This window comes from Manihot esculenta, chromosome 8 (assembly GCF_001659605.2).
Source record: "Manihot esculenta cultivar AM560-2 chromosome 8, M.esculenta_v8, whole genome shotgun sequence".
Taxonomy (NCBI): Eukaryota; Viridiplantae; Streptophyta; class Magnoliopsida; order Malpighiales; family Euphorbiaceae; genus Manihot; species Manihot esculenta.
In genome coordinates, this window is record NC_035168.2 from 29,466,322 (window position 1) to 29,479,487 (window position 13,166).

The window sequence follows — 13,166 nt, forward strand, 5'->3', positions numbered from 1 at the left end:
CAGTTTTCTACTCCTTTTGAGACCCTGTACATTTGTACAAATGTGAGAACCACATCCGGTATCTAATACCCATGAAGTAGAGATAGATAAATTAATATCTATAACATAAATACTCGAAGTTGTAGTCTCACTACTCTTCTTCTTCTTGCACTCATCCAAATAGAGTTTGCAATTTCTCTGCCAATGCCCTGGTTCCTTGCAATGGAAGCAAACTCCTTCCTTAGGAACTATTTCCTTAGAAACTTTTGCCTTGGATTGCCATTTAGGCTTGCCTCGTCCCTTAGACCCATTACCACCTTTAGACTTGGGCTTCCCCTTATTTTTCATGGGCTTACCCTTATTGACATTCAAAATTTGGGTAGGCCTTTTCTTGACATTTACCTCAGCTGTCTTTAACATACCATGCAGCTCAGGAATGGATTTCTCCATATTGTTCATGTTATAGTTCATGACAAACTGAGAAAAACTGCTAGGTAAAGAATGTAGGATCAAATCCGTAGAGAGTTCTAAACTCAGAGGATAGCCAAGCCTAGCAAGGTGGTCAATGTAGCCTTTCATCTTCAAAATATGAGCACTAACTGATTCACCTTCAGCCATTTTGCAATCATATAATGCAATGGTGGTTTCATACCTATCCTGCCTAGCTTGCTATTGGAAAGCCTGTTTGAGATGGACACTCATCTCATAAGCCTCAAGGTGCTCCAGATCCTTCTAAAGTTCTGGGTACATAGTTGCCAACATAAGACATCCACTGTCATTAGAATCATCCATATGCTTCTTATGCTTGTTCTTAACAGTATTAGTAGCATCAGCAGGAGGTGGTTCTGGGATAGTTTCATCGAGCACATAGGACTTTTTCTCTTGCTTGAGAACAATTTTCAAGTTTCTAAACTAGTCAACAAAATTTGTCCCATTTTCTTTTAGTTTATCCTTCTCAAGGATGGATCGCAGTGATAAGGTGGAATTGTTATTAGCAGCCATAATTATCTATAAAATATGCAAATATAATTAATTTAGCAAATTAATATTGAAGTGATAATAATCTCCCACAAAAAATATAACCCTAAAAAATAATAATATTTTAGTGGGCTAAGATCCATATTTCACCTAATTCTAAGTCAGCTTTGGCATGACGCTTAGAATTAAGTTATTTAGGTAGGTAACTCCTTACCAATTACATCTAATGTAACTCTTAGATTATGAGGTGTTGACATCATATGTCAAATGCATGTTATACCCCATCTAATGCCTTAGGCCCAAAACTGTTTTGATAGCCTAATTAAGCCCAACCAAAATTAAATAAATGAGTAACTATTACTCATTCTATCTTACTAGGATAACCTAAGCACTTTGCTTTGGCAAAACTTGCATTTTGATGATCTTAGTCTTAATAGGTATTTAATATATGGGTGGCATTAAAACTTAAAATTTTAGAGTGAGTGTTCAACTTTTAATTTTAATTATTTTGTCTTTCATATATATATTATAGCATCCTATATGCATATATATATATATATAGACTATAATACATAGTATCTCATACTAATACATGACAAAATAATAAAATATAGTCATTTAAATATGATTTAAAGACTAAAAGAAAATAATAATTTTAAAATTTATTTTCTTATTAATATATATATATTTTTAAGGGCAAAATTATAATTTAGAGCTTCTTCTTCCTCATGAAGAAACCCTAGCTGCCGCATGAAAACTTCAGTATACCCGTCCGCCGCCAGCCCGAGATGCCAGCAATTGCGCAACACTTGCGCTTCCATAGCCAACCCGTTCTGTCAGAGGCGGTCCACAATATGAAAATTGGGACTCCCATTTTCTTCGTTTCCAATAGCGGAGAGGACAACTAGGCAATGCTCAGCCATCAACATTCCTCAGCCGCACCATCACCAGGCGTCACCAGCGACCATCACATGGCAATTGTTCATGGTGATGCGTGCTACGTCGTGGCCATCATATGTGATGGTTGGCAGTAGCTGGTCCTTAGCAATTTATGGGTTCATGATGATTGTTCATCGTGAATCCATTTTTCCTTTTTTTTTTTAATTTTTATTAATTTAATTTTTCTAACAAAAATACCTAAATGATATGATCATTTATCCATAATTATCATGCCATTTTAATAACATATATCGCATATATAATATCAATCATGGCATAATTAACTTAAACGAAAAGCATAGGTTGGCTCTGATAATACTGTTGGAAAATTTCGAGATTATTGTAATCCAAATTGCGCAGCGGACAAATAAAATCTCGGATTTCCTTTCCCAGAATCCGAGTGCTTCGTTTATTTTATAAGAAGGATATGAGACTAACCTGTTAATCTCGTCCAAAAGATACAATGCCGGACTGATGGTGCTGCCTTTTCAAACGAACACCCTCAATGGTATCCACACGAACGTCTTCTATCCTTCTAGAGTACTAGCTCTCTCAAGGATGGATAGATTATGTGCTCCATAATCTGCAATTGTTAGACTGAATTTTTTTACAAAAATTAATATCAACTCCACAATTCGTAGAAGGAGTATTTATATGTTTCAGTCTTTTATTTTCCTACAACTCTTTTCCCAAAAAAGTTGTGTTCAGAACCCACTATCACAATCTCGCAGATATTCAAATATCTTATGTGATAGAGTCATTTATCTGTAACAACTACATATAGACTGCAGATCTTTTAAATATTATTATCTCATAATAATAAATAATTAATAATGATAACACTTTATTATTATTAATTAATATTAATAATAATAACACTTTATTATTATTGATTAATGATTAATAATAATAACACTTTATTATTATTAATCATATTAATATGTCATAGCACATCAACAACGTTCTTTTGTGTGTGACCCAATAGGCTCATATTAATTGGTAATAGGCCCAGTCCCACAAGGCCCATAAGTCATAAGTGGCCTCTAGCAAGACATTATGACTACCTAACTAATATGAGGATCAATAGTCTGATAAAGCCTAATAAATAGAACATGTATTAATCCATTTGTCACACGATATCTAGTTTGAACATAAGTCATGGTCAATGTCAAACTTATAATGTTCAAACTTATGATTTCTCGATCTCTAAGTAGACTGATAAATTCAAATGATATTAATCACACTACCAATTCATTTGATCACACTATCAATTCATTTGAGCACGGCCATGCATTTCTCAGTCTTACTTATTGAGGGGCCCAGAAGATATCTCTCTCAAAGAGAGGGACAAATCCTATCTTGATTATTCAATAGCCTCTACATAATTTCTATTATGCTCAATCATAACCTTTATGATTGTCCGATTAAAGACAACGTTTGGTTATGTCAAAACATAACAGTCCTTATGTTAGAAACTATGACAATCTCAAGTCAAAGGATTAAGACATAACTATTTTGAGATTCACTTATGACAATAACCCATATAGTGATCGCAGTGCGGGTCCATCCAATACTTTGTTCTCTAACAAGTATTTATGATTATTAATTATATCAACATATACATAATCATCTCATGATTATCAATCAATAATCATACTAGTTATATTTTTATTATTATCAACATAATAATAAGTAATTAGGGATGATAATCATTATTATGTAATATGCAAACAAATAATAATGATAATAATAAAAACCTTTTTTTTTATTAATAACCAAAATGACATACAAATAGGTCCAAGATAATGACCTAGGGCAAATACACTAACATCTCTTCCCAAATTTTGTAACCCTACGATAAGAAGATTTGGTACCTATAGGTACCCTTCTCTTTTAAGATGGAGAAGATATATAAAAAATTATAAATATTATAATTTATTGAACATAAAAATTTAATATTTTAAATTTATTTAATGTGTTATTTGTTTAAATTTTTAAATTTTATTTAAATTTAAATAAACATATTTTTAATTCTAACTAATCAAATATTTTGAAAACATCTCATTTTAAGAAAAAAAAAAAAGATATAAACTTACTTATATAACACAACAATGGCCTAAAATAAGTCATGAATTGTTACTATAAGACAAAGTCATATGGCAAAAGTCTAATAAGCTGATATATGGTTCCATTTATGGAAAAGAAAACCCGAACACTGTAGTACCTAGTTCTTCATCAAGACTTGCTTTCTCCTGAATAGGTCGAGTTTTCATATAAAGTTATTGTTAACAGGTATAACCCAGCAGATCCCCATTATATCTATAATAATGGAATCCCCTATCAATTAGCCGATACCAAAGCAGATTTACAGGAGATACTGTAATTAATTCCATTTTCTTATAGTATGAAAACTAATGATTGCTGAAACCAAGTGACGTAATTCTTACACAACTGCTATTGAGTTCTAAGCAATTCTTTACATTCACCTTTTCTTCAGTTTACTGACTTGAGCGTCAGAGTGGCTGCTGTAATACTCGGCTAGACTCCGGTATCGGAATTCCTACCGTCCGGTGAAATCTCGGATGTCGGAAGCCTCTAGTAGGGTAGAATCATGTTTTCATAAAATGTTTTAAGGTATTTCATGGTTTTAAGTAAAATGGAAATGAGTTTTTGCATTAAAACAACCTTGGAGGAAAACTCAGGTTCGGCCGCCGAATCTCAAGTTCGGCCGCCGAACATGCATGCCTTCGGGAGCGCCTTTAGGCCCCCGAAAGCATAAGTGAGGAAAGTCCAGGTTCGGCCGCCGAACCTCAAGTTCGGCCGCCGAACATGGCATGCATGCGGAGGCACGTTCGGCCCCCAAACGTGGCCTGGCCAGCCACTATAAAAGGGTCCCTTAGCCGAAAACGGGCGAGCTTTTTCCCCATTTCCGGCCAAGGTGAGTTCTCTGCCACCCCTCACCGATCTTGAGTCTTTTCCTTCAGATCTTTCGAGTTTTTCACTAGTTTTCATCTTGTTTTGAAGATTTTCAAGCTTTGAGCAAAGTTTTGGAGCTTTGAGATTCAAGGGAACTCAACCCCTCCCCTCTCCGAGTTTAGGTCGTCTCTCTCGATCTCCACGAGGTAAGAGCCGATCTTAAGCTCATTTCATATTTTAAGCAAGTTTTAAGTGGATCTATGGAGTAGAATGCATGTTTAGCTCATAGTTAGGTTTATGGGTTTTATATGTGTTTTTGAGCAATGTGAGTTGCTTGTGTGTTGTAGTTGGGATTTTTGATGGTTTGATGCCCCTAGGAACTTGTATGTTTGCTTGTGAATGCTTGGGAATGTTGTAGAATAGGTTTATGCATGATTGGTTAGTTTTGGAGGCACAAATGCATAGGGGAGCTGAGTTTCTGCCATTCTGGGAGAAACCAGGTTCGGCAGCCGAAGGAACTTTCGACCGCCGAACATGCTTGTGGAGGCAGCCTTCGGCTGTCGAAGCTTGCCCCCGAAAGGAGACTTTCGTCTCTGTCTGGCACTTTCAGCCGCCGAAGGTGCCGCCGAACATGCATGAGTTTCGCCTCTGTCTGGGAGTTTCGGCCGCCGAAGGTGCCGCCGAACCTGCCTGACTTTCGGCTCTGGAGGGACTTTCGGCCGCCGAACCTGCCGCCGAAAGTGCCCTGTCCAGCCCTTTCTTGCATGTTTTTCTATGTTATTCCATGATGTTTTAGGGGGTTTTTGGGGAATAGTTTAGAGTATGTTCTTGTGTGTTTGGTCCCTCATTTGAGTCCACCTGTGTAGGTTCGGACCCGAGGAACCGAGGACCCCAGCAGTGAGTCTGTTGCCCCAGTGTCTGGTCAGAGCTATCCAGAGGTGAGTGGAATAACTTATTATGTTTTAAAGCAAAGAATGAACTATTTAGCATGTTTCACGCATCATAAATGCCATGTGATGTTTTAGGTTGTTTGCATTAGAATTCACGAATATGTTGCATTGCACATTTTAATGTTTATGTGGATGAACGTTGGATGATCCATAGCCCTCGATCTATGATATGACGATGAGATATGTATGGTACGGAAAGTAAGACCAGTGGAACCCATTCTACGTTCGCTGGCACTATGTAAGGGAAAGACCAGGACCCATTCTACATTATGGCACAGTTGGATACTGTTATGTTATGATATGTAAGGGAAAGACCAGGACCCATTCTACGTTCTGGCACAGTTGGACCATGTAGAGGGCTATTGGTGACAAGTTCATCCTTGATGTGATTAGCTGTGATGTGATGCATTCCATGATCCATATGATTTAAATGTTTTTTTTTTATTCTGCTCACTGGGCTCTAGTAGCTCACCCCTCTCCCATTTCCCCAGGATTTGCAGGTACAGGGTAGACCAGGAGGTTTACAAGAGTAAAGAAGTCACGTGTATGTAATAGTTAGTGTGGATATGATAAATGTATAAATGTTATGTAAAGTACAGTTTCAGTCATGTATTGATATTGAGGATTAGATATTGTGCTTGACATTGTGTATGAGGAATCCCTTTTATTACATGATCAAATATGTTTTATAATGTTCATGAAAGCCAACTCATCTCATGTTGTATCGCCCGTTGGGGCATTGATGAGATCCCACAGAGGGATCATGATTATGATCATGACTATGTACATGTATGTTCAGGTTGAGTTGGACGATGGAAGGAAAAGTTTTAAATTTTTATGTATATTGTTGATCATGTATGGGATTAAACAGGTTTTCAGGATGAATGTCAGGCTTGCTACGGGTCTTGGCGGCCTTAAGCCGACCCGGATCCTAGCGCCGGTAGCGGTCCAATTTTTGGGTCGTTACAGCTGCCGTAGACGCCAACTAGCTCACATTCTCTTTCTTGCAAATTGACTAATTGTAGTATAGCTTCGTTTTAGCCACATCATTTGGTTCTATTTCTGGAAAATCTATTGAATTATCTTCATTTGGATTAAAACCGGTCTTTTACCTCTTTTCCTTAAAAAAAAAATTATTTTCTTTCTTTCTCGAAATGACTGATAATTCACGAGTTTCTGCTAAGGCTGCTGCCAGTAAGGGTGTAATCATTTCCTCCACTCCTAGTAGTGGACAAAACACCCCATTGATGGTAAATGAAATTAATCTGAGCAACCTAAATAATGAGCAGATGCTTCAATATATAAAAAGGCTATAGGCCGCTCTCGAGCAGTATAAAGCTCGAGATCAGGTCTCTTTCATAGCTTCCAGAATAAGAGAGGAAGCGTACATCGATGCCTCAAGGACTCAGACAGAGGCAATTCGAATACAGTCTAAGAGAAAGGCAAAGCTGGAGGAAGAGGAGTTATCGGACGAGGCCCTAAAGGATGTCAACTAGAAGCTAATATAGGCCGCACAAAGGTATCAAAAGGAGCAAGAGGAGGATTGTAACGACCCGGAAATCGGACCGCTACCGGCGCTAGGATCCAGGTCGGCTTAAGGCCGCCGGAACCCGTAGCAAGCCAAACATACATCCTGTGAACCTGTTCAATCCCATACATGAACCAAAACATACATAAAAATTTAAACTTTTCTTTCATTCACACATTTCTTTACCCAGCCTAGCCTGTGCATGCATAAATATAACATAAACCCCTCAGTGGAGTTCTCAACAATTACTCCAATGGGGTACATAACATATAGCAGGCTTGGGTTACATAAACATCATAAAACATTTATCTCATGTATTTAAGGGATTACAACAGACTCTAGTCAAGCACACTATAAAACTTACATTACATTACATAACATACTTTTACATTACAACTAAACCATGTCCACTTCTATGCTATTATAGAGACTTCTCTTACTCTTGCTGACTTCTCTATCTACTCTGCACCTGCAAGACTGGGGTTAGGGGAGAGGGGTGAGCTAAAAAGCCCAGTGAGCAAAAGTAAAAACATGATATTAATTCCTCCATTTTTAGGTATTTTATTCTCCATTTTATTATTGACATTTGCTTTAATTCCACACTTTTTAGGTATATTATTATTCATTTTATTAATAACATTAAATAACATAACTTTTACTTTACATGCTTTCATGAAATGCAACACATCACATTTAATCACATAAAGAATGGTATTGTCACCATTAGTCCTCACATCTCCAAGTGCCAGGGGCGTAGAATGGGCCTCGCTGGTCTTTCTCTTACATAACATACATAACATAACACTCCAAAGTGCCAGGGGCGTAGAATGGGCCTCGCTGGTCTTTCTCTTACATAGTGCCAGGGGCGTAGAATGGGCCTCACTGGTCTTCCATAACATATCATCATAACATAACATTAGAGGACTATAGATCACCCAATAACCATCCACATCAACATCAAATTATGCAATGCAACATATTCGTGAATTTCTAATGCAAACATCCTGAAACATCGCATGGCATTAATGATGCATGAGTATGCTATCAGATTCATTCATTTGTTCATTTATTCTTTACTTAAAAACTTAGGGAAAAATCCCACTCACCTGGTGACCGAAGCTTTAACGACGGACTCTGAAAGACTATCTCACAACCGGGGGTCTCGGGTCCTCGGGTCCGAACCTACACAGGTGGACTCAAATGAGGCACCAAACAACAAGAACATAACTCTAAACATACCCCCAAAAACCTCCTAGAAACACCTCAAAACATCCTTAGAAAACATGCAAGAAAAGGCTGGGAAGGGCACTTTCGGCGGCACCTTCGGCGGCCGAAAGTCCTTCCAGAGCCGAAAGTCAGGCAGGTTCGGCGGCACTGTAATACCCGGCTAGACTCCGGTATTGGAATTCCTACCGTCCGGTGGAATCTCGGATGTCGGAAACTTCTAGAAGGGTAAAACCATGTTTTATAAAATGTTTTTAATGTATTTTATGTTTTTTTAAGCAAAAAGGAAATTGAGTTTTTGAATGAAATAGACCAAGGAGGCTTTGCCAGGTTCGGCCGCCGAAAGTTAAGTTCGGCCGCCGAACATGGTGGGGTTTTGGGAGCGCCTTAGGCCTCCGAAAGCCTTGTTTGAAAGACTCAAGGTTCGGCCGCCGAACCTCATGTTCGGCCGCCGAACATGCATGAGGTGTGGGGGCACGTTAGGCCGCCGAAAGGTGGCAGAACCAGCCCTATAAGAGACCCCGTGACCGAAACAGGCGAGGTTTTCTCTCCCATTTCGGCCGACGGTAAGCTTTAGCCCTCCTATGGTCATTTTAAGTGTTTTCCCTCAAATCCTTTAGATCTTAACAAGTTATATCTTGTTTTTGAAGAGTTTTAAAGTTTAAGCAAGTTTTGGAGCTTTGAAGTTCAAGAACTCGAATCTCCTCATCTTCGAGCTAGGATCGTTTCTCTCTCGATCTTCAAGAGGTAAGAGCCGATCTCTAGTTCTATATGTGTTTTAAGTAAGTTTTATGCAAGTTTTTGGGGTAGAAATGCATGAGTAGGCTTGATGGGTTTTTATGAAAAATCCATGGTTTTAATGTGTGTTTATGTGCAATGTGGCTTGCTTGTGTGTTGTAGTTGGGGTTTAAGCTTGTTGGAGGCCCCTAGGAGCTTGCATGCTTGTGTATGAGTGTTATAGAAGAGTTTTATGCATGATTAGGAAGTTTGGGGAACTTGGAGGCAAGAGGAACCAAGTTTCTGCCCTTTGGCAGAAACCAGGTTCGGCAGCCGAAGGGAGTTTCGGCCGCCGAACCAGCTTGGGAGGCAGCTTTAGGCTGCCGAAGCCTGCCCCCGAAAGTTGAAGTTTCGGCTCTGTCCGAGACTTTCGGCCGCCGAAGGTGCCGCCGAACATGCATGAGTTTCGTCTCTGTCTGGGAGTTTCGGCCGCCGAAGGTGCCGCCGAACCTGCCTGACTTTCGGCTCTGGAGGGACTTCCGGCCGCCGAAGGTGCCGCCGAAAGTGCCCTTCCCAGCCTTTTCTTGCATGTTTTCTAGGGATGTTTTGAGATGTTTTTAGGAGGTTTTTGGGGGTATGTTTAGAGTTATGTTCTTGTTGTTTGGTGCCTCATTCGAGTCCACCTGTGTAGGTTCGGACCCGAGGACCCGTGACCCCCGGTTGTGAGATAGTCTTTCAGAGTCCGTCGTTAAAGCTTCGGTCACCAGGTGAGTGGGATCTTTCCCTAAGTTTTTAAGTAAAGAATAAATGAACAAATGAATGAATCTGATAGCATACTCATGCATCATTAATGCCATGCGATGTTTCAGGATGTTTGCATTAGAAATTCACGAATATGTTGCATTGCATAATTTGATGTTGATGTGGATGGTTATTGGGTGATCCATAGTCCTCTAATGTTATGTTATGATGATATGTTATGGAAGACCAGTGAGGCCCATTCTACGCCCCTGGCACTATGTAAGAGAAAGACCAGCGAGGCCCATTCTACGCCCCTGGCACTTTGGAATGTTATGTTATGTATGTTATGTAAGAGAAAGACCAGCGAGGCCCATTCTACGCCCCTGGCACTTGGAGATGTGAGGACTAATGGTGACAATACCATCCTTTATGTGATTAAATGTGATGTGTTGCATTTCATGAAAGCATGTAAAGTAAAAGTTATGTTATTTAATGTTAATAATAAAATGAACAATAATATACCTAAAAAGTGTGGAATTAAAGCAAATGTTAATATAATAAAATGAAGAATAAAATACCTAAAAATGGAGGAATTAATATCATGTTTTTTACTTTTGCTCACTGGGCTTTTTAGCTCACCCCTCTCCCCTAACCCCAGTCTTGCAGGTACCGTGTAGATAGAGGAGTCAGAAGAGTAAGAGAAGGTTATGTAATAGCATAGCTGTGGACATGGTTTATTCATAATGTAAGAGTATGTAATGTAATGTAATGTAAGTTTTATAGTGTGCTTGACTAGAGTCTGTTGTAATCCCTTAAATACATGAGATAAATGTTTTATGATGTTTATGTAACCCAAGCCTGATATATGTTATGTACCCCATTGGAGTATTTGTTGAGAACTCCAATGAGGGGTTTATGTTATGATTATGCATGCACAGGCTAGGCTGGGTAAAGAAATGTTTGAATGAAAGAAAAGTTTTAATTTTTATATATGTTTTGGTTCATGTATGGGATTGAACAGGTTCACAGGATGTATGTTTGGCTTGCTACGGGTTCCGGCGGCCTTAAGCCGACCTGAATCCTAGCGCCGGTAGCGGTCCGGTTTCCGGGTCGTTACAGAATGGTATCAAAGCCCTAGGTTCATATGGTCGGACCTAGAGTGTTGGGCTCATAGATGTGATAGAAAGGTCAAGCACAATAGGAAATCATGTCCACTAGGATAGGATGTAGAGTCCTGTCTCGAATGCAAGTATGTATGCCATGCGTTATGCTATGAAGATGATGTGTATATGATGTGGGTTCATGTGTTTCCACATGAACCATCTGATGCTAATGTTTTGTTATCTGTGCTGTTTTTCAGTAAACAGAATGCGAGGAACTCGTCGATCAGCTAGATTGACTAGAGTACCATCGGAGGATGAGGGCACGAGCGCCCGTCCTCCAGCATTGCCAAGGGCAATGTCAAGCAGGTCCAACAGGGACAGAACAGTGAGGGACCCTAGAAGGTCTTTGGATCTGGGTAGAAGCAGATCAGTAAGGGGTACAGTTCAGGAAAGGATGTCAGTTGATGAAGAAGTAGAGATGGATGTGGAGCAGAGGAGGGATGGTAACCTTGGTGTAAACTTGCCAGAAGAAGGCATGGGTGAGTCACAGGGAGGCACTCAGGCCTCGGGGTTTGTTCCTCCACCCCAGTACCCACCTTTTTCACCATACCCCGGGTATTCGATGGGAAGTACATCGGATTACCCCAGTTTTAATCCTTACCCTTCTCACATGCCATATCCACCTTTCTACCCACAGTATCCACAGTACCCTATGTACCCACCTCCATCCTTCCATCCAGGCACGGCAAACCCTATCCCAGGGGATGTCGCACCACCACCACAAGTAGAACCCACAGTTCCAGAAACCCAAAGACCTCAACCTACCTCATCTGGAGGGAGCAAGGCCAAGATGACCGACTATATGAAGTTGGGTGCTCCCCAGTTTGATACAGGTGATGATCCGTTCGTATACCTGGAGAAGGTCAAAACAATTACAGATGAGATAGGGGCTGATGACAGCAGAGCCATTCAGATGGCTGGTTTCACCCTGAAATGCAAAAAGGCCCGTGAATGGTTCAAGGGCTATGTGAAACCGAGGGTGGACAATCTTTCATGGGAGGAGTTTGCGAATGAGTTCGCAGGATGGGCTTTCCCTGACAGTTCAAGGGAGCTGAAGATGATTGAGTTTGAACAGCTGAAGCAGACAGATGAAATGGGTGTCGATGAGTACACCGATAGATTCTTAGAGTTGTTGCCGTTTGCTGGGCAACATCTGGACACAGATTCGAAGAAGTCAAGGAGGTATATCATGAGGCTCCATTCCAGGTATTCCTCCTTGGTTCAGTCAGCTGATAGAGAAAGTTTCCATACCATTGTAGACATGGCCAGGAGAATGGAGGCTAGTGCAATCATCGAGGGGACTGTTAAACAGTCAGTGACACAGCCTTCAGGTTCTAAGACCCCAGGTGGGGGAAGGATAGACCCTTCATCCTTGAGTTCAGCTAGTAAGAAGTGGAGCAGTACCACTAAGAAACCAAAGAAGAGTAAGTTCTGGAGCAAGATCAAATCAGGTCTGGGACTAGGAAGTGGCTCAAGCTCTGGTGCTGATAATGCAGTGTGTGCACGGTGTGGTAAGCTACACAGAGGGGTATGCCGTTTTGGGACAACAGCCTGCTACAGGTGTGGGCAGGAGGGACACATGTCCATGGAGTGTCCTAGAGCAGTTCCTATGGCACGGCCCCAGCAGACTACTTCGGGTAGTGTGGCACAGCCAGCAGCTTCAGCCGCGACACAGGCCAGTGGCAGAGGCCGAGGGAGAGGGTCAGCCTCTTCTTCATCAGCTTACAGAGGGGAAGGTCCGTCAGCTCCAGCACGGATCTTCACTATGACGCAACAGGAGGCAAACGCATCCAACACCGTGGTGTCAGGTAATATCATCATTGGTTGTTCAGATGCTTATGCCTTAATGGACCCGGGTGCATCCCATTCTTTTGTTTCTCCGAGAGCGGTCGAGAGGTTGGGTTTGATGGTCTCTGGGTTAGAGTGTCCCCTATGGGTCAGTGGACCCAAGTGTGACCCGTCAGTGGCAGAGTCAGTCTGCCAGTGCAGTCCAGTTTTCATAGAGGGAAGATGCCTATCCGCCGACCTAGT